The 20,652-nt window shown below is 47.4% G+C and overlaps 1 pseudogene; it reads right to left on the bottom strand.

Annotated features, from left to right (window-relative positions):
- LOC130021998 (zinc finger protein 420-like) overlaps positions 1-8,462 on the bottom strand; it is a 28,508-nt pseudogene extending 20,046 nt beyond the window's left edge.
- Between the last annotated feature and the right edge of the window lie 12,190 nt (positions 8,463-20,652).

Below are 20,652 nucleotides of genomic sequence, written 5' to 3'. Positions count from 1 at the left end.
TGTGTCAAGACAATTTCTGAAGTGGGAGGGTTGGAGTCATACCTAGTGATGCTCAGGGAACAATATCACCTAGTGATTTTGTGGCAGGGATAACTCTGGTCACTGCAAGAAAGACAAACGCCCTCCTGGTTGTACTACTGCACCAACCCCTAAGAGTGAGACATTTAGAACCTATTGCAGCTGGTCCCAGGAAAACCTTTTTCTGCAAGTACTCACTTGAACAGTAGGGCACACCCCTGGTCTTGGAGATATGGACAGTGGAGATGCTTGGAATCTGGAAAGGTGACGAAAAAATTATTTTTTCTGAGGAAATATGATCACATACGGTTAGCAAAGCTAATAAGTTGATAGGGTGCTTTTCTTTAAAGCAGCTAAGCCGGGGTCAATATGCAACAGGACATAGGTTCACCCACTCCAGCACTGCTAAAAATGATACATGAACTGAGAACCAAGAGTAACCCCTGAGCACTGAGTGTTGCTGTGGCCAAAAAAAGTACAATAAATTAAAGACATTTCTGGGGCCGGAATAATGGTACAGCAGGTAGGGAGTTTGCCTTCCATGCGGCCAACCCGGGTTCAAATTCCATAATCCCATATGGTCCCCCAGCACTGCCAGGAGTGATTCCTGAAGCATGAATAAACCCTGAGCATCACTGGGTGTGACCCTAAAAATCCAAAAAAAAAAAAAAAGAAATTTCTGTGTAAAGAGCCTGGCACGCTACCCATGATATATTCAATACGCCAAACACAGTAACAACAAAGTCTCCAATGGAGAAGTTACTGGGCCCACTTGAGCAAATCGATGAACAACGGGAGGACAGTGACAGTGACAGTGACAGCGACAGTGGGTAAAGAAACTGGAGACACAGTATAGAAGGTGAGGTGCTTGTCTTGCATTCGGCCAAACCAAGTTTGAATCCTGGCATCCCATACGGTGCCCCGAGCCCAGCAGGAATGATCCCTGAGTGCAAAGGCAGGAGAAGTAACTGAGTCTTGCAGTTGTACTTCCTACAGACTAAATAATTAATTCATTTAAATGAATAGGCCCTCCTGTTGTTCATCGATTTGCTCGAGCAGGCCCAGTAACGTCTCCACTGGAGATTTTGTTGTTACTGTGTTTGGCATATCGAATACATCACGGCTGGCTTGCCAGGCTCTGCCGTGTGGGAGATATACTCTCGGTAGCTTGCCGGGCTCTCCGAGAGGGGCGGAAGAATCGAACTCGGGTCGGCCATGTTGGCTGCGTGCAAGGCAAACGCCCTACCACTGTACTGTCGCTCCAGCCCTGAATAATGGCCAATAGTGATTCTAAATTGCGTTAGTAGAGGGTTAAGGGAACACTCTGGAAGTGCCCAAGCTACTTTCTGCTAAGACTGCATATTTGGTTGCAAGACCCACCATAGCACCACCCTGATGCACCCCTCCAGACCGCAACCTGAGCTGGCTTAAAGCTCCACACCTTGGGGCCTGTTGACAGCATAGACAAATGAGCATTTCTTTTGAAGGTGGCCAACCTGGGTTTAATTCTGGGCATCCGTTATGGTTCTTAGCAACACTAGGAGTGCTTGCTGAATTTAGAGCCAGGAGTAACCATAATGCCTTGCTGGGTGTGACCCCAATTGCAAAACAAATAAATAAAAAGGAAAGAGAAGCTCCGCACCTTCCTGCACTCCCAGAACCCACCGAATGCACCAGTGAAAATCAAAGGCTCTGCCAAATGCTTTTGAGCCCCAAGCATATAAAGATTATGCCCAGGGGGCTGGAGCGATAGCACAGCGGGTAGGGCATTTTCCTTGCACGCAGCCGACCTGGATTCGATTCCCAGCATCCCATATGGTCCCCTGAGCACCGCCAGGAGTAACTCCTGAGTGCAGAGCCAGGAGTAACCCCTGTGCATCACCAGGTGTGACCCCAAACGCAAAAAAAAAATAAATAAATAAAGAATATGCCGAGCCCCTCCCCCCATCCAACCCCGCCACCCCCCCAAGAATGACAGGACAGAGGGGAGGGTGTTTTTTTCCTTCAAGCTGCTGACCCAGATATGGGGTACCCTCAGCAACCCCAGGATTGAACCCCGAACACTGCCAGGTGGGGCTCAACACCCCCCAAGATGAAAAAGAATGTGCCTCCACGTCCCTTTGATGAGGGAATCCCATGCTTTACCTACTCCACAATCAGCCTAAGGAATGAAAGGGGACCAGTAACGGGATGTCCTGGGGACACTGCTGGGATGATCCACCCACCCCTGTGACTGACCAGGTGCTGGTCGTCGCCCTGAAACTAAATTAACGCTGAGGTGCCCTCACACGCCTCATCAGATCTGGGGGAGACTGAGGCTCCCTCTAGCTCTGACACTTTCTGCTTTGTGAGGGCCCCGAGTGATGGGTCAGCAGGGAGGGTGCTGGCCTCGCGTCCCGACACCCCAAAGGGTCCTCGGATCCCCGGGGGGGGGGAGTCCTGAGTGCCACCGGGTAAGGGTCTAAAACACATGAAAAAAATTAAAACTTATTTTCCACTTTTGCTTGTTCGGTTATTGTCCTTGTTTCTGGAGCTTTCAGAAGGACCTTAGTGCTTCAAATTCGTTTATCTCCTCGATCACGTGCTTCCTATACCCAACCACCTTTTCTTTGGGGGCTGGAGGGGCTATGCCCAGGGGTTACTCCGGGCTCTGGGCTCACTCCAAGCTGGTACCGGGACGCTGGGGGGATGGAACCTGGCCAGCCACGGCCAACCCTTACGCATCTTTCTAAGTAAGTAATCCTCAGTAACGACTCTGTTTCCCTCAAAATCAATTTATAAACAAGTTAAAGTTTTCGGCAGGAGCACTTGGTGCGTCCCGGGTGAGGGGCCACCACCCCGGGCCACCGCCACGGAGCGAACCCACCGCCAACAAGGTGGAGACCACGGAGGTTCAGGGTGCTCAGAGCGACCACTTGGCGGGCGGCAGGGAAACCGTCCTTCCTGGACCCCCCTGCTTCCCCTGGGTGCCCCCTCACCCACTCCTCACCTTCCACAACCACGAGACCGGCCGGCACTTCAGCACAGAACCCGAAGCCCAGTGGATAAAGGATCCGGATTTTGTTACGTCACATGCACATTCGCCCAGAGCCTTAAAGCGCCAAGCTTCAAATATTCCTGACCAGGTACTTGCCTGGTCAGAAAGGCTCATTTTTCCTCTTTTCTGGGATAGGATCAGGTGATCCAGACATCTAGGGGTTGCCAGGTCTGGGACAGATGGAGAGTGATGAGCTGAACAGATAACATGTCGAGCAGAGTCATTGTATTTACGAAGGAAATAACATTAACAAACATACTTTGCAAACAGCCACCAAGACCATCTCTCTGAGTCCCAACGTTCATATATATATATATATTCATTTACAACCCTCAGCCACATGGTAGAAATAGCTCCCCAGGATTCTTCCTGGCAGGTGCCAATGAAAAAGATGGGCTTCAACAGGGTCCTTACCATTGGGGGCTGAGGAGCTGCCCCTCAAAGTGATCTGGCAGTTCTACATACACATGTCTACACTGAAAGCTGCGAGACAGGGCCTGGTACAGCCCCTGGTTGAGAATGTTGGGATGGTCAAGACTTCTTCCATCAGCAGGTCCAGCATCCTCAAGACCCACAAGCCCCCATGTTCAGCTCCGCACCCAGGCCATGCTGCCCCATAGCAGAGCTGGAGAGGAAGATGTCCCCAAGCTCACACCCGAGACTCATGTGCCACGATAAATCCTCCCAATGCAACCAGCAAAGCTCTACATTCTCCTAAAGCCTCTGGAGCAAGGCAGACCCCCGGAACCCACTGGATATGGATGGGGGGGGAGAGTGAAAAACAACCACAAAAGTGTCCCAAAAGCTGGCACAATCCCGGTGGTCACATTACAGGCACTGGAGGTGAGAGGTGCTCATGTTCTGTCACTAATTGTCCTTCAGTGCCCCTCTTCGACTGAAGTATAACTTTGTCCTTTAAAATCATGCCCAGAGGAGGCCTGATCCACTTGACATCATTAGGAAGTAAAGGTGCACATGTAAGACTCCCATCTGTGACATCATCCATTTCACCAAGGAGCCTTAAAGTGCCAGGTTCCAAGTGCAGACCGACCATTATGGCAGCCCAGGTGAATCAGTGCAGGGGGCATTATTTCTTATAAAGGAGAGGAGAAGCAAGTGCTGGAGGGGCTGGTCACAGAGATCAGGGCAGCGAGTTAAGTCAAAGACTCTTGGTCCTGTACTGGTCAAACATGGAACCAATGCTTCCACACACAAGTCCGTCATAAAAACAAAAGCAGGTTGAATCAAAGTAAAACAGGAACAGGCAAGTAGGTTGTGAATGGCTCCTGGGACAATGAGTTTCTCTGGGAAGTCATTAATCAAGATTGGTGCAGGGAATCTGAAGCCAGCCTTGAAGATGTAGAGGAACTGGCCTAGCAGCAACCCAGGGAGCTGGAGAGACTCTGGACAGGATCAAAGGATGGGAAGAACATCAGAGCGCACTGTACAGTGAACACTCTACCCCTTGAAAACTTGTGAGCAGAGAACTCTCACTTATAAAGAAACTCCAGGATGCAGCTTTAGAAACATATTTTCAACCAGGAGGAAAGGGGTTAGTACTGTGGGAAAGAGTTAGTTCTATGGGGAAAGAGGTTAGTACTGTGGCTTAATGCTTGTATTAAACATGGTTTTCCTGAGTTCCATTCCTGGCATCCAAAACAACACAAACTCCTAAGAACTGCCAAGTATGGCATGAATTACATAAAACATACTTCAATAAATAAATCCCATGTATAGACCAACCCTAAAAACGGAGACGCATAGGAGCTTATGGGCACCACAGCATACCAGAATATTTTGTAGACTTTGTCTTTTGGACAGACCAAAAATGGTTTCAATCATTCCGGTGGCTAGTAAGGTTGAGATTATACCACTTGCAAACGCAAGGTTTTGTCATCTTTTCTCTTAATATAACTGAAATGAGGAGAGTGGAATCCAGGAATGTGACCACCCTTTATAGTTAATCATCACAGCTGATGTTTTTGCCTGCTGAGATGGGAGTTTGGGCACTCTGCCAGGTTCCCACCATTTGTAAAATATTTTGATCAAGCGGCCCGTTTCATCCTTTCATGCAACCATCAGAACTCTTTCTGTGCACAGTCAAGTCCATTTCAACTATCTCTAATCCACCCTATTAAAAAACAATGACAAGGCCATTATCCTAAACTTTTCAGAAATATTTATCCTCAATGCTTAGGGAAATCTAATAAAAATCTGAATACTAGGAGCACAGAGTTGATACAGCAGGAAGGTGCTTGATTGCACAAGACTGATCAGGATTCAAAGTCCAGATCCCCATAAGGATACCTATGTCCTCCTTCGCAGGTATGGATGAGCTCAGAGCCAAGAGAACGGCCTGAGCAAAGCGCTCCTCAAAATATAACAGAGGAAGGCCTGAAGTGTGGAGGTTTGCCTCTTTTTCCATTCCAAAGGATTCACTGAGATATTCTGGTTGGTCTCTATCATTGTTGGGATCGGGAGTTCCCTAACCCTGGGAGGCGCGGAGAGACCAGATAGACACAATTGTAGACGTTGAGGAGTAAAAACGGGGTTTATTTAGACCAGCATGCTGGGGCTCCGCAGCATACCCCAAAAATGGGCAGTGGCTGAGAGCCCCGAACTTCTTCAAAGGGGATCTTATATAGGCCTTCACTGGCCGTTACAGCAAAGCCCGCGCATTTCATAGCCAATAGATTTGTAACAACATATACTTTCTTAACCAATCCATTTAAAAGTACCTCACTCCTTAGCCTATAGATTCAAAGATCAGCATTTACGTACATCGATTGTCAGCACAAGCAAGGTTATAGCTGGAATCATTAAGCCTTAGGTAATCTCCCTTGACCATCCACATTTTGAGTAACCCAAGTCTGCAGGGTGCTTTATTGAGACAATACATTCCAGGAAAGGGCAATTTCCCCCAACCACCTCCATCCTGAGTTATCCTTTACCCAAATCTGCAGGGTGCTTTACTGAGACAATACATTTCAGAGACAGTAAATACACCTGAATCCTGTCACACTTGGTTTAGAAAAGAAGTTATGCCCTGTTCACTTTCCAAGTCCCCTCTCCCCCAGGTGCAAAGCAGCCAAGCAGTTTTACAGGAAGCAATGTTGCAAGTTAGCTAAAGTACACAAAAATTTGATGCCCTAATATGGATTCTTTCATCATAAACCCCCCCAACCAGTGTCTCTGCCTCAAGCCAGAGTCTAAGCAAAAATGAAACACTGGGCTGGAGTGATAGCACAGCATGTAGGGAGTTCGCATTGCTCATAGCCAGCCTGAGTTATATTTCCAGCATTCCATAGGGTCCCCCAAGAACCACCAGGAGTAATCCCTGGGTACAGAGCCACGAGTAACCACTGTGAATCTCTGGGTTTTACCAAAAAAACAAACAGCAAACCAAAAAAGCAAAAAGAGTGACACTGCTAGCTGTGATTGAGGGGTGGTTTTGTACCCATTTACTTAGTTCCTATTTAATCAGTTTTCACCTGGATTCCATCAGCAAGACCCATTATTTACAGGGTCTAGAGCAATAACACAGCAGGTAGGGCATTTGCCTTGCATGCAGCTGACCCAGGTTCGATTACTAGCATCCCATATGGTCCCCCGAGCACAACCAGGAATGATTCCTGAGTGCAAACCCAGGAGTAATCCCTGATCATCCCCGGGTGTGATCCAAAAAGAAAAAAAAAGAAAAAAAGGACCAATTATTTACAGGTTAACATACACATCAAGTCCAAGTGCTGGGACACTGGCATAGGAAATAGTAATCATTTCTATTATTATTATGGTTTGCTATATAAGGTAACTCAGGAGGTTAATTCAGGTTCACCAGAACTCAGACCTCATAGGCGTATGAAAATACACAGTGACAAGAAGTCTTAAGAGTGTACAGAATGGGAAGATCTTTGTGTTTCCCTGAATTGCAATCATCAGCAATTCCCTTTCCCTCATAGTACTTAAGTCACAAGTTTAATTTGAACTTGAGAAATGTAATATAAAGAATGACATAGGAGTGTATATTTAAGAGATCAAAAGGTGGAAACTGAGTGTTTGCCATAGGATCCCCCAAGCACCACATTCCCAGAGTAATTCCTGAGTGCATATTCAGGAGAAACCCCTGAGTATCACCCAGGTGGGACACAAAAAATGAAAAAAAAATCAAAGGGCAAGCCATGAAGAACCCAGAGATAATGGATGCATTGTGTATCTGACCCAAGGCCTAGGGGAGATTAAATGATGTATTCAAGGTAAATTGAAATTCAGATTTTGGGAATTTCTGGGCGTTTGTCTTGCAGGGGATGACCTGGTTATGATCCCTTCCCCTCCCAGGCCCACCTGCAGTGATCCTGCCTGTGCAGCCAGAAGTAACTCCTGGGCGTTTTATGTTGTGCATTACCTCCCCCCCTACAAAAAAGTACTTGTTTTGTGTATTGAACAGAAAGTGCTATGTCAGGAGCATCAGGTTTATGAATGACAGATGTGAGTGATTTCAATGATCCCTGTGATCAAGGCTTTCTCTGTCTGTAGATGTTTTTTTGGGCTTACCTCCAGTACCACAGGGTCTCCGGTACCACTGGGAGTAGTTACTGTAAGGTCCCTAGGGACCCTGAGGGAGATTCCAGAGTTAAAACTCTACAAATTAGTAATTCTCACTTTCCTGCCCCCTCCCTAGCAGAGCTTTAGAGTGAAACCATTCCTTATTGGAATGCAAATTCTGAAACCATTTGTTGACTGTTCCCTGTTGGGATGTAAATTCAGGAACCATTTGTTGAGCCTTCCTTATCTATTACCTCTGTTAGGAACTTTATCTACCTCCACTGGAATGCATGGCTGAGAATCAAAGGAAGCCAGGTGATAACCAAATGTCCCAGTTACCAGATGCCCACTAGCCACAATGCCTATGTACTTAAACCCTGATCTTTGAATCTATAGGCTAAGGAGTGATGTACTTTTAAATGGATTGGTTAAGAAAGTATATGTTGTTACAAATCTATTGGCTATGAAATGCGCAGGCTTTGCTGTAATGGCCACTGAAGGCCTATATAAGATCCCCTTTGAAGAAGTTTGGGGTTTTGCCTCACCTAACTGACCTGCTTGTCTGTGTAGGTGGTTTGACCCTGGCTAGCCAGTCTTACAATAAAACTTGCTTGATGTTTGCAGTCTCTGGAGTCTCTTTGTCCTTAAAGGGAGATCACGATCCGTGCCCTAACACTCCAAACTGTCCCACCTGGAGACTGGCCAGTAGCCTGGGGAGGGTCCCTCCGCTCCCCCCATCTTTTCTCTGGTCCATTACCTGGACCAGGTTGGTCTTCCTCACGTGGTCCCAGGTTTCAATGCTCATGACCTTCACCTCCATGTCCACCTGACCGGTCTCCAGGGGGATGAGCATATAGGGAACCATCTTGGACGCCCTGCACAGAGCTTCCTTGTGGGGGAATTCCACTCTGACCTGGGCACAGGGGCGGGGTGGTGGTTGGGGTTCGTGTCCATCCTCCCTGCTTCCCTGAGGATCCCCAGAGCAAAGATACTTCTTCGTGCTGTGTGACCTCAGGGAAGCTGCTGCACCTCCCTGGGCCTTCATTTTCTCCTCTCTACATGTGTCATTGCAGGGACTGGGAGATAATACAGGAGTGGGGTTTCAAGCTTGGTATGTGTTGGTTCAATCCCCAGCACCACACAGAGACTCAAATCCCCAGAAATGGCTGAGTCCTCTAAAGACCCTTTTGGGTGTCTGCCCAGGCTGGCCCAGTTGACCTCCAGTACTTCATCCTCGAGACCTTGCAATGAACTGCCACCCAGTTGGCCAGGAATTGCCAGTGGGGACCCCGGTCGACTTCTTGAGCACTGCTGTTGCCCTCCCAACAGAAAGCATCATGGTCGCCCTCTCTCCTCCACTTGGGTGCTTGGGAGGGAAGCAAAGGAGAAAACATCATCGAAAAAACAGCTTTGCCAATGAGTTCGGTGGTTTCCAGCTCCTTAGCACTCTCCCACTTTAATTTTTTAGTAAATTTTTTTCTTTGCTTTTTGGGTCACATCCAGCAATGCACAGGAGTTACTCCTGACTCCGAGCTCAGGAATTTCTCCTGACAGTGCTTGAAGGACCATATGGGATGCTGGGAATTGAATCTGGGTTGGCTGCATGCAAGGCAATCACCCTACCTGCTGTGCTATCGCTCCATCCCCAAAAGTTCTGCCTTGAGGGTCAGAGAGATAGGTTAGAGGGTAGGGAACCATCCCTAGCACCCCAGAGGATCCTAGGACCTCACCAGTAGTGATCTCCAAGCACAGAACCAGAGGGAAGCTCTGAGCACCGCTGCATGTGGCTCCAAACTAAGTAATAATAAGATAAAAGCTTGGGTCTGAGTAGATGCTCAAAGGGCTGAAGCACATTTTGCATGTCAGAGCCCCAGGTTCAGCCCCTGGTACCACATGGTCCCCTGAGTCCTACCAAGGGCAACCCTTGGGGCTGGAGCAATAGCACAGCAGGTAGGGTGTTTGCCTTGCACGCAGCTGACTCTGCTTCGATTTCCAGTATCCCATATGGTCCCCTGACCACCGCCAGGAGTGATTACTGAGTGCAGAGCCAGATGTAACACATGAGCATTGCCGGGTGTGACCCAAAAAGAAAAAAAAAAATCCAGACCCTACAAAGGTCAACCCTTTAGCACCAAGTCAGGAAGAGTCACGTGTATCTGAGAATAACCCTAAAACCAAATAGGAATTTGAATAATAATCATAATAATAAAAGGAGAAGATATGCCAAGGCCAAAAATAAAAAAGAGCAGGTCAGGGGGCTTGCTTGCTCTTCCGAGCCTGTTCTCTCCACATTTTCCCATGAACCCAGATCTCTCCCTCTTTCTCTCCTGGGCATGTTCTGTCCTGGGGCCACACTGGGTGTGTGTGTGCTTAGGGCTTCTTTCTAACTCTGCAATCAGGGATTATTACTCTTAGCATTGCTGGGAAACCATGCGGGATGCCGGGGATCAAACCCAGGTTGCCAGAGACAAGGCAAATGCCCTCCCTGCTACAGCATCCTTGAACTGAGGCTGAATCCCAGATGATGAGGGAGTTGAACATGGGGACCCTCCCACCAGCACCGTGGGGTCTCAGCTGGGCAGGTGGCAGGAGTGCCAGAATGGGACCTCTCTTTGCATCTCCCCACTGATTTGTGCCTCTTTTCCTGGAGCTCAATTCTCCCTGGGAGCCCCCAACAGGGAGGATAAAGAGAGGATTCAGCCCTTGTTCTTGGGGGGCCTTTGCACTCTGGGAATGCTCATGAGTGAGGGCTCCCCTGAGCTTGCGTGATCGTGAACCTGTTTATGTTTTAGGGCCCTAGGGGGCTACCGGGTGATCTCAGAGCCTCGGGAGACCCCAGCGTGCCAGTGATTATGGCCTCGACTCCACATTCAGTGTTGTCCCGATTTCTGAATGAGGGGCAGTGGGAGACTGGTATAGGTAAGCAGGGGAACAGAATAAAGAGCAACAGATCACTGAGAGTTCACGAAGTAAAATGTGCGGGTGCTGTGAAGCATTGGCGGTCCAGAGCCGCCTCCTCACTTCCCCAGGCTTTTCCAACAGAGAGAGAGAAAGAGAGATGGGGAACCACAGACTGATGGTGAAAATGGCCCATTTAATGCAGAATAGCTACCATACTTATAGAACATCTGAAGGTGGAGGTTAAGGTAAGGACATAGGTGTGGCTGGTAAATATGTACTGTTGGCTGGGCCAGAGCGATAGCACAGTGGACAGGACATTTGTCTTGCAGCTGATCCAGATTCAATCCCAGCATCCTTTATGGTCCACCAAGCACTGCCAGGAGTAGTTCCTGAGTGCAGAGACAGGAGTAACCCCTGAGCATCACTGGGTGGGACCCAAAAAGAAAAAAAAAAGAGTGTAATGCAAGTGGAATAGGCTCACATAAAGGAGTGAAAAGGTGGTGGCTAGAGTGATCGGTCACAAAGTAGGGGTCTGGAGGAAGGAGAAGTTCCCCAATCCAGTATTTGCAGTGACTCTGTAGCCAGCCCTGGAGATGCAGAGACCAACTGATCTAGTAACAACCCTGAGAGCCGGAGAGACACTGGAACAGGAGTAAAGGCTTCTACCCCTTAACAAAACAAGAGCAGAGGACACTTGTCTACAAGGAAAACCCTAGGAGGTAGTTTCAGAAACAAGATTTCAAACCAAGAGTATGTGGCCAGGGGCTAGAATGAGATAGCATATTAGGTAGGGCGCTTTTTCTTGCACGCAGCTGACTTGGGTTCGATTCCCAGCATGCCACATGGTACCCTGAGCACTACCAGGATTAATTCCTGATTGCAGAGCAGGAGTAACCCCTATACATCACCGGTTGTGACCCCCAAAAGAAAAAAAAAAAAGAGTACGTGGCCAGGATAGTGCAGTGGATTGAGCACCTGCCTTGAACTCGTTCAACCTGAGTTCAGTCCCTGACATCCCCAATGGTGGCATGGGAACCATGAGGAGTAACTCTTAAGAACTGTCAGGTTTCCCCCAAAACAAAAGTATATAAAACACAGCATATTGACCAACCCCCAGAGAGGAGGGGCTAACAGGCAGCAAACCACACTGGTCACTCTGCAACCTGGCGTGGCCTTTTGCACTTATCTACATGGTGTTTACCATTCTGGTAAATATTACATTATTAGGATTTTAATGCTTCCAAAGTAAAAATCTCAAAACATTTATCCTCAATGTTTGTGTAAATCGAATGGAAACCTGAATACAAAGAATGCAGATATGCTACAGCAAGTAAAGAGATTCCTTGCACGTGGCTAACCTGGACACCAAATATAGACAGCACAGCGGGATGTGACTCCCCAAAATATAACTCAAAAGGGCCTGAAGATCGGAGATTTGACTATATAACCGAAGTCAAAAAGTTCTCCACAGGATCGTAGTTAATCTCTACCATCACTTAATCACTTAACTTCCCGTTAGTCGTCGATTTGCTCGAGCGGGCGCCAGTAACGTCTCCATTTGTCCCTGTCGCGTGCTAGTGTAGCCCAATGGCATCTGTTCGCTCCGGGAACATGAAGGGCCTCAAACCGATCGTTCATGATCTTCAGGAAGAAGTCTGACCATCTGGTAGGTGGGCGGCCACGCGGTCTCTTGACATCCCGTGGAATCCAATCAGTAACAACTCTAGTCCAACGGTCGTCTTTAAATCTCATTATGTGACCAGCCCATCTGATTTTCGACACCTTGGCAAATGAGACAGCGTCCCTGATCCTTGATCATCGACGGATGTCAGAACTCCGGATTCTTTCTCTCAATTGAGTGAAACGTGATATTCCAAGCATAGCTCTTTCTATTCTTCTTTGGGAGACCTGAATGGCGTTCTCATCTTGTTTGCGTAGGGCCCAGGTCTCTGAGGCATATGTTAATGCAGGAAGAACAGTGGAATCAAAGAGATGTGCCCGGAGCCGGAGGTTCTTCGTCCTCTTAGCTATTTCTTCGACGTTCTTGAAGGCGTTCCAAGCCGCTCTCTTCCTCCTGCGCAGCTCGGGTGCCAGGTCATTTCTCATGTTGACCTCTCGACCTAGGTAGACATAGCTGTTGCATTCGGAGATGGTCTTTTCATTGCGAGTGAATGGGGCGTCAGGAACAAGGCTGTTTCTCATAAACATTGTCTTCGTAAGATTCAGCTGTAGTCCTACCTTTCCACACTCACGGTCAAAGTCGGCCAGCATTTGTGCCGCTTGGCTGATGTTTGGTGTTATTAAAACAATATCATCAGCAAAGCGGAGGTGGTGTAATTGCCGGCCATCTATCTTCACTCCCATTTCTTCCCATTCCAGTCGTCGCATGATGTTCTCGAGGGTGGCACTGAAGAGTTTCGGTGAAATGATATCACCCTGCCGCACCCCTCTCTTGACATCAATCTCTACCATGATCCCTGCAAACCAGGGTCTCTGGGCCAAGCCAGAATCACAGCAACAAATAAAACCAAGGTGAGCCTTGACAGTACCCAGCAAAATGCAATTTTTGTATCTATTTATTTATTTATTTATTTTGCTTTTGGGGTCACACCTGGCGACGCACAGGGGTTACTCTTGGCTCTGCACTCAGGAATTACCCTTGGTAGTGCTCAGGGTACCATATGGGATGCTGGGAATTGGACCCGGGTTGGCCACGTGCAAGGTAAACTCTCTACCCACTGCGATATTACTCCAGCCCACAACTATTTTTTTCCTAATTTTTATTAGTGAAACACCATGAGGTACAGTTGTAGACTTACAAATTTTTGTGCCTGGGTTTCAGTTATACAGTGATCGAGTATACATTGCCCATTCTCCACCACCACCAATCTCAGTATCCCTCCCACCCCGCCACCCCCCATCCCACCCTGCCTCTGTGGTAGGGCATTCCCTTATTTTCTCTCTCTCCTTTTGGGTGTTGACGTTTGCAAAAGAGGCATTGAGTGGCAATCATGTTCAGTCTAGTGTCTACTCTCAGCATGCATCTCTCATCCTCTAGCCCCCACGTATTTACGTTTTATTTAATTCCTTCCACCTCGATTTATCACTAAGATTCATTATTTACCAGTTCACATATTGTGAAGGCCAAATGCCAGGACATTGTCATAGCCTCGGTCCAGGTGATAATCAGCAAGTACCTTTCCCTTATGGTACTAATGTCACAGGAAGCTTTCACACGCACCAGGATTATTTCCTTCCGGACTGTACTTTTGTAGCAATCCCCCACCCACTTGTCGAAACTAAAATTGTTTTACCTAAGGGCCATGTTGTGACCCAGGCCATTGTTATTAGGGAATTGATAATTTACTAAGGCTTGAGGGGAACACAAAAGCCTTCCTATATTCCTTACTCACAGGATTTTTTGCAGTATTAATTCTCTTATATACCTTTAGAGGCTGCAGGTGCGAATGATGGACTTCCCATGTTCTTAAATGTATATGTGTGTGTGTGTGTGTGTGTGTGTGTGTGTGTGTGTGTATATGTGTGTGTGTGTGTGTTTGTGTGTGTGTATAGTTTCTCCCCAGTGTGTGTATATATATAGTTTCTCCCCAGTGTGAATTCTCCTATGCACAGTAAGGCCTGCAGATACAGTAAAGGCTTTTCCTTTCCGCACTCCTGGCATATATAAGGTTTCACTCTAAAATGACTTTTCATATGTGTAGTAAGGGCTAAAGGACAAACTGATTACTTTCCTACATTCCTTAAACTTATGAGGTTTCTCTTCAGTGTGAATTTTACTGTTCAGAAAGTTATGCTAATTGCATGAAAATCTTCCTGCAGTCCTTACATACGTAAGGCCTCAACCCTGGAAAAATGTTTTTTACGCAAAGAAAAGTGTGTGAATTGAGTTAAGATCTTCCCACTCCCTAATATACGTTTTTTTCGAGTATGAGTTTTCCTATGTTTAATAAGGAGTTAAGGGGAAGTGAAGACGTTGCCAAAGTCTTTACAAACATAAGGTTTATGTCCAGTATGAAATTTTCTGTGCCTCAAAACGCTTGCAGAATAAGCAAAGGCCTTGCCACACTCCTTACACAAAAATGGATTCACTGCAGTGTGGGTTTTCTTGTGGACTAAAAAGTTTGAGCATAGATTGAAAACCCGTGCTGGAGCGATAGAAAAGCGGGTAGGGCATTTGCCTTGCATGCAGCTGACCCATGTCCGATTCCGAGCATCCCATATGGTCCCCTGAGCACTGCCAGGAGTAACTCCTGAGTGCAGATCTAGGAATGACCCAAAAAGAAAAAAAATAGAAAGTGAAGACCCTCCCACAGTCGTGACATGGATGTTTCATTCCTGTATAAACTTTCCTATGCTCAGAAAGAACCTGAGAATAAATGAAACGTCTTCCCTCCTACCTCACATATATGAATAGATTCAGTGCTCCCTCCTGAAACAACTCTAGAGACAGTCAGCCCTGAAGGTCTATGCGATCCTGTCCCTGCATCATACCATCTTGTCACTTTCCTCCTCCCTGTGGACAGTGGGTAGGGTTAGATATGCCAGACACAGTAACAACAAAGTCTCCAATGGAGACGTTACTGGGCCCGCTCGAGCAAATCGACGATGAACGGGAGGGCCTTTACTTTAGGGCTGGAGCGATAGCACAGCAGGTAGGGCGTTCGCCTTACAAGTGGCCAACATGGCCGACCTGAGTTCGATTCCTCCGCCCCTCTCGGAGAGCCCGGCAAGCTACCAAGAGTATTCAATATGCCAGACACAGTAACAACAAAGTCTCCAATGGAGACGTTACTGGGCCCGCTCGAGTAAATCGATGATCAACGGGAGGGCCTTTACCTTTACCTTTACCCACCTATAATTCCCGAGAATCAGCAGGAAGCTCCGTAAAAAGATCTAGAGATGTCAGCTCTGTGAGCATCACAGAGGTGCACAATCTCCAGGGCCCTGACCAGAAGTTTCTGCTTTGGAGTCTGAAATTGCTCTCAGGTAGGGCAGGGCAAGCAGCTGACCTGCTCTCCTATCTCACGGGTCGTAGATCTACTTGAACTGAAAATGTTATGATATCTAAACAGAAATATAGTGGAACAGAAAAGAATTAGGCCCTGGGCCAGAGTAACAGCATGTTGGGAAGGGCACTTGCCTTGAATACAGCTTACTCTGGTTTAATCCCCCACATTCCACTGGATCCCCCAAGCCACCCGGAGTGACTTCTGAGTGCAGAGTCAGGTTACTCCAGTACTGAGAGTACTGCTGGCTGTGGCCCCAAAACAAAAACACACAAATAAAAAGTGAATTGTGTAGTTAATCGGAAAAAAAAATCACAAGTTTCTGGACTTTTCCCAGCATAAAAGCGTTTGTATGATGGCTACAGAGATAGCACAGATCACAAGGGTTCAGTCCCCATCACCCCACAGGATACTCAAACCTAGAGAAATCAATGAAAAAAGACCGAGGGGTAAACTACACGGGGTGTGGCCAACCAAAAAAAAATTAGGTGTCAGGACTATAGTATGGTAGGGTATGGTCCTTGTACACAACTGTCCTGGGTTCAGTCCCTGGCACCACACTGGGTACCAAAAGCAGCAACCACAGGGTATGAGCAGAAAAGAAAGTTTTTGTTCATGAGTCAACCTCCACCAGCCAGTTTTGGAGAATGCAGGTCAGACTTGGGTTTTGGAGCCACAGGTGGCAGATCTTTGGGCTCACACAGGTGGTGCTTGAGGAATCCTGCGTTGTGCAGGAGATTGTACCATGTGGCAGGCTGCCTGCAAGGCCAGGGCCTGCACCCCTGGCCTATCACTGACCCCAGGATATCAAGGTCTCTATAAGTACTGTGGACCTTATGAGAAGGATACAGGCAGGAAACAGGGATGAGGCCCAGCGGGTAGAGGTCCAGGCAGGGCTGCTGGCACCTGGGGCCTCCCGGTGCAAACCTGAGCCAAAAGTACAAACTGCAATTTCAAAGGTTTTCAGGGGCCAGAAAGAGCACACAATGAAGGGCAGGGCACTTGTCATACAGGTGACAGACTCAACTTCACATCCTGAATCACCAAGGAGTGATCCCAGAGCACTGCTGGATTTGGCAAAAGCCCACACAGACAATCCCCCTCCTGCCCAAATAAAGGCAATGAGGAATTTATCTGCCAACAGCAGAGGTCTGAAATCTAGTAATATATTCACAACGATCAATCCTTTGTTTTTTTTTTTTTTTCTGTTTTGGGACCACACTCAGAAGTGCTCAGGGCTTATAGGCCAGGTTTTCAGACTATATGATTTTACTCCTATGGATACATGCTTTTATAAAAAAAAAGGGGGGGGGGATGAAAAATTACACTTGGGGCCAGAGTGACAGTACAATGGGCAGGGCGTTTGACTTGCACCCAGCTGACCTGGATTTGGTCCCTGGCATCCCATATGGTTCCTCGAGCACTGCCATACCTCAGGAACTGATTCCTGAGTACAGAGGCTGAGTGCAGAGCCAGGAATAAGCCCTGAGCATCGTCAGTGTGACCCAAAAAGTGGAGAAAAAAATTTGCACTTATCCCAAATGAAAGTTTAAAGTCCATAATTTCGCTCAGAGCTTCCAAGTCCTTCCTTTCCTCCTAACAGCCTCTTGTTCAAAAGGAGTCAAGAATGTTCATATTTAAGAACTTCCAATTAAGGTATGAATAGAGGAGTAGGAGAGAATACATCATATGTAAGCAGATACTGGCCAACTGAAAGCCTGAGGGCGTTCCCTAGTACCCCTAGTCTCCTGAGCAGGACACAGACCTCAAGCACTGCCAGGTGTGGTCCCAAATCTCACCTCATCTGGTCCTCAAGTAGTGAGATAGACCCAGAGAGAGGAGCTCAAAGGGTTGAGCATTTGCTTTACCTTTGGGGGACATGGCATGGCTCCCCCTGCATCCCAGACAAACAGACACTGAGGGGGGAGAGTCTCTGACTATCTCCAAGTTTGTAGCAAACAGGGGAGGAAAAGACAGGAGAAATACCACAACACCCAAAAAGAAGTTCAAAGAATGCTCGTGTGTCAAAACAAATTCTGGAGTGGGAGGATTGAGGCCATACCTACTGATGCTCAGTGGACCCTAAGGTGTGTCAGGGATAACATTGAACATTGTTATCTATAACATTGCTCTATAGTAATAGATTATACTTTATATATGTTGGAGGGGAAAGACAAATGCGAATAAATGACTACAGATACAAAGACCAGAGTCACCAGAATGTTTGACTTTATAAGTTAAAGATAAACTCGGGGTACTGGGAATGCGCAAAAGAGTACTGTAACCTCCTCTGAGGGGAAGAAAAGTTGGCAATTCACTGATCAACCCTAAAACACTTAGGGTAAATTTCCAACACTCATGTGTAAAGACAAATTCTAGAGTGAAACATTTAAAGCAGGTCCTTAAGCCCCCTTTTCTTTTTTTTTCTATGCTGCAGAAATCCGTATTTTCTCTTAAATACTAGTACTCCCTTTCATTGTTCTCACATCGTATGTGTGTGTATGTCTGTGCGTGTCCATGTGTTTCAATTTTGGACCACAACTGGCAGTGCTCAGGGGTTATTGCAGCTCTGGGCTCAGGGACTATGTGAAATACCAGGTGTAGATGGAACCTGAGTTGGCCGCTTACAAGGCAAGCACCATACTGGCTGTACTATTGCTCTGGCCCTTTCTAAATTAATTATTTCCACTGCATCAGGAGTGACCCTAACCAAGGTTTCCCCAACACCACCATACACCCCAGAAATCAACTTTCTCTTTTAAAAAAAGACACATAGGGGCTGTACAGCGGGTAGGGTGTTTGCCTTGCACGCGACCGACCTAGGTTCGAATCCCAGCATCACATATGGTCCCCTGAGAACCGCTAGGAGTAACTCCTGAATGCAGAGCCAGGAGTAATCCCTGTGCATCGCCGGGTGTGATCCAAAGAGCAAAAAAAAAAAAAAAATTCACTTGCAAACCTCACCCACCCATTTGCTCACACATGTGAACCCTGCACCTCGGCACTGGCCCCACTCCATTTCCCAAAGCCTCTAGGTCCCCCTAAAGCCTTTTCCATACCTCAGGAACTGCCTGAATATCAGGAACGAGTGAAAAAGAAGTGCAAAATCACGCTCCCAGGTGCCCCAGCGCTGCCACTCACAGTGCAGGAGACTTGGAGGCTGCTAGTGTCCTGCCACAAAATCGGCCTCCACAGTGCCCCTATCAAAAGAGCCATCAATTCCCCCTTTACCCACGACACCAATGGCGGCCTGAACCAGGCAACCACAACTATAATAGAAAGGATGCTGAAAGTACCAGTTCTGTGACATCACTTCCGCACCCGCCAAGATCCTTCAAGGGCCATGGTCCAGATGCAGAGAGACCCTCTGTGCCCATCCAGGTGAATCGGTGCTTTATGGGGGGCAAGACTGGATAAAGAAGTGGAGAGGCAGCTGCTGGAGTGATGGGTCACACAGTGGAGGGCTGGGGGTAAGGACAAGAGCCCTGATCCTCTACTGGTTACTCAACCATTGAAACAATGCTCTCACACACAGTCCATCAGGAAAAACACATGTGGGTTGATTCAAGGTCAAACAGGCAAGTTGATACAAGGCACCTGACATTGAGTTTCGTGAGGAAGTAAGAATGGGTGAAGCAGTGACTCTAAAGCCAGCCCTGGAGATTCAAAGAGGAACTGGCCTAGCACCAGCCCAGAGAGCTGGACAAACACTGGAAAGGGGAAAAGTCTGGTAAGACCATCAGAGAGCACTATCCAGCCAACATGCTACATCTTGAAAACGCCTGACCAGAGGACTCTTGCCTACAAGAAAAAACACAGGAGGCAGTTTGAGAAACCCAATTTTAAATCCAGAGTATGAAGAAGACGGGTAGTACAGTGAGGTGGGCACTTTCCTTGTATGTGGTCAATCTGGGTTCAATCTGCAGAATTCCCAATGGTTCCCTGAGCATCATCAAAGTGAAAATCCAGGAGTAAGCCCTGCGCCCTGCCAGGTGTGTAACACCAACAAACATATATATATATATATATATATATATATATATATATATATATAGAGAGAGAGAGAGAGAGAGAGATAGAACAGCGGTAGGGCATTTGCCTTGCAAACAGCCAGCCCGGCCAAGCCGGGTTTGATTCCTCCGCACCTCTCGGAGATCCTGGCAAGCTACCGAGAGTATCTCACCTGCATGGAAAAGCCTGGCAAGATACCCGAGGCATATTCGATATGCTAAACACAGTAACAAGAAGTCTCAAAATGGAGACGTTATGATGCCCGCTCTAGCAAAATTGATGAAAAATGGGAGGATTTTTTAAAAGATGTAGCAGTTTTATTGTTTTTCATTAATTTTTATAAGTGAAACACCATGAGGTACAGTTGTGGACTTACAAATTTTTGTGCTTGGGTTTCGATTATACAATGATCAAATACCCATCCCTCCACCAGTGCCCATTTTCCACCACCATGGATCCCAGTATTCCTCCCACCCACATCGCCCCCATCCCACCCTGCCTATGTGGCAGGGCATTCCCTTTTGTTCTCTCTGTCCTTTTGGGTGTTGTGGTCCGCAAAAGAGGCATTGAGTGGCACACAGTGGAGGGTTAGTGAGGGTAAGAAGTCCTCTGGTCTTGTACTGGGTAAACAATGAATCAATGCTCTCACACACAGTCCATCAGGAAAAACGCAAAGGGTTCATTCAAGGTAAAAGAGGCAGAGAGGGAGCAGGTGGGGCACAGAACAATGAGTTTCTCTGGGAAATCATCCATCAAGGTGGGGAGAAAGCAGTGACTCGAAGCCAGCACAAGAGCAGAGAGGAACTGGCCTAGAAGCAGCCCAGAGAGCTCGAGAGACACTGGAACAGGAGCAAAGGCTCGTAAGAACATCAGAGAACACTGTCCAGTCAATGCAGTATGACTGCCAACACGCGAGCAGTGAGCACTCATCTACAAGGAAAACCCAGGAGGCAGTTTCCGAACCCTGAGTTGGGGTGGAGAGATAACAGAGCAGGTAGGATGTTTGCCTTGCATGCGGCCTACCTAGGTTCGATTCCCAGAATCCCATAGGGTCCCGTGAGTACTGCCAGGAGTAACTCCTGAGTGCAGAGACAATAGTAACCCATTTTCATTGAA

This window comes from Sorex fumeus, unplaced genomic scaffold (assembly GCF_029834395.1).
Source record: "Sorex fumeus unplaced genomic scaffold, SorFum_2.1 ptg000019l, whole genome shotgun sequence".
Classification (NCBI taxonomy): domain Eukaryota; kingdom Metazoa; phylum Chordata; class Mammalia; order Eulipotyphla; family Soricidae; genus Sorex; species Sorex fumeus.
The sequence above is the reverse complement of the archived record's forward strand: the minus strand, read 5'-3'. Positions and strand labels throughout refer to the sequence as shown.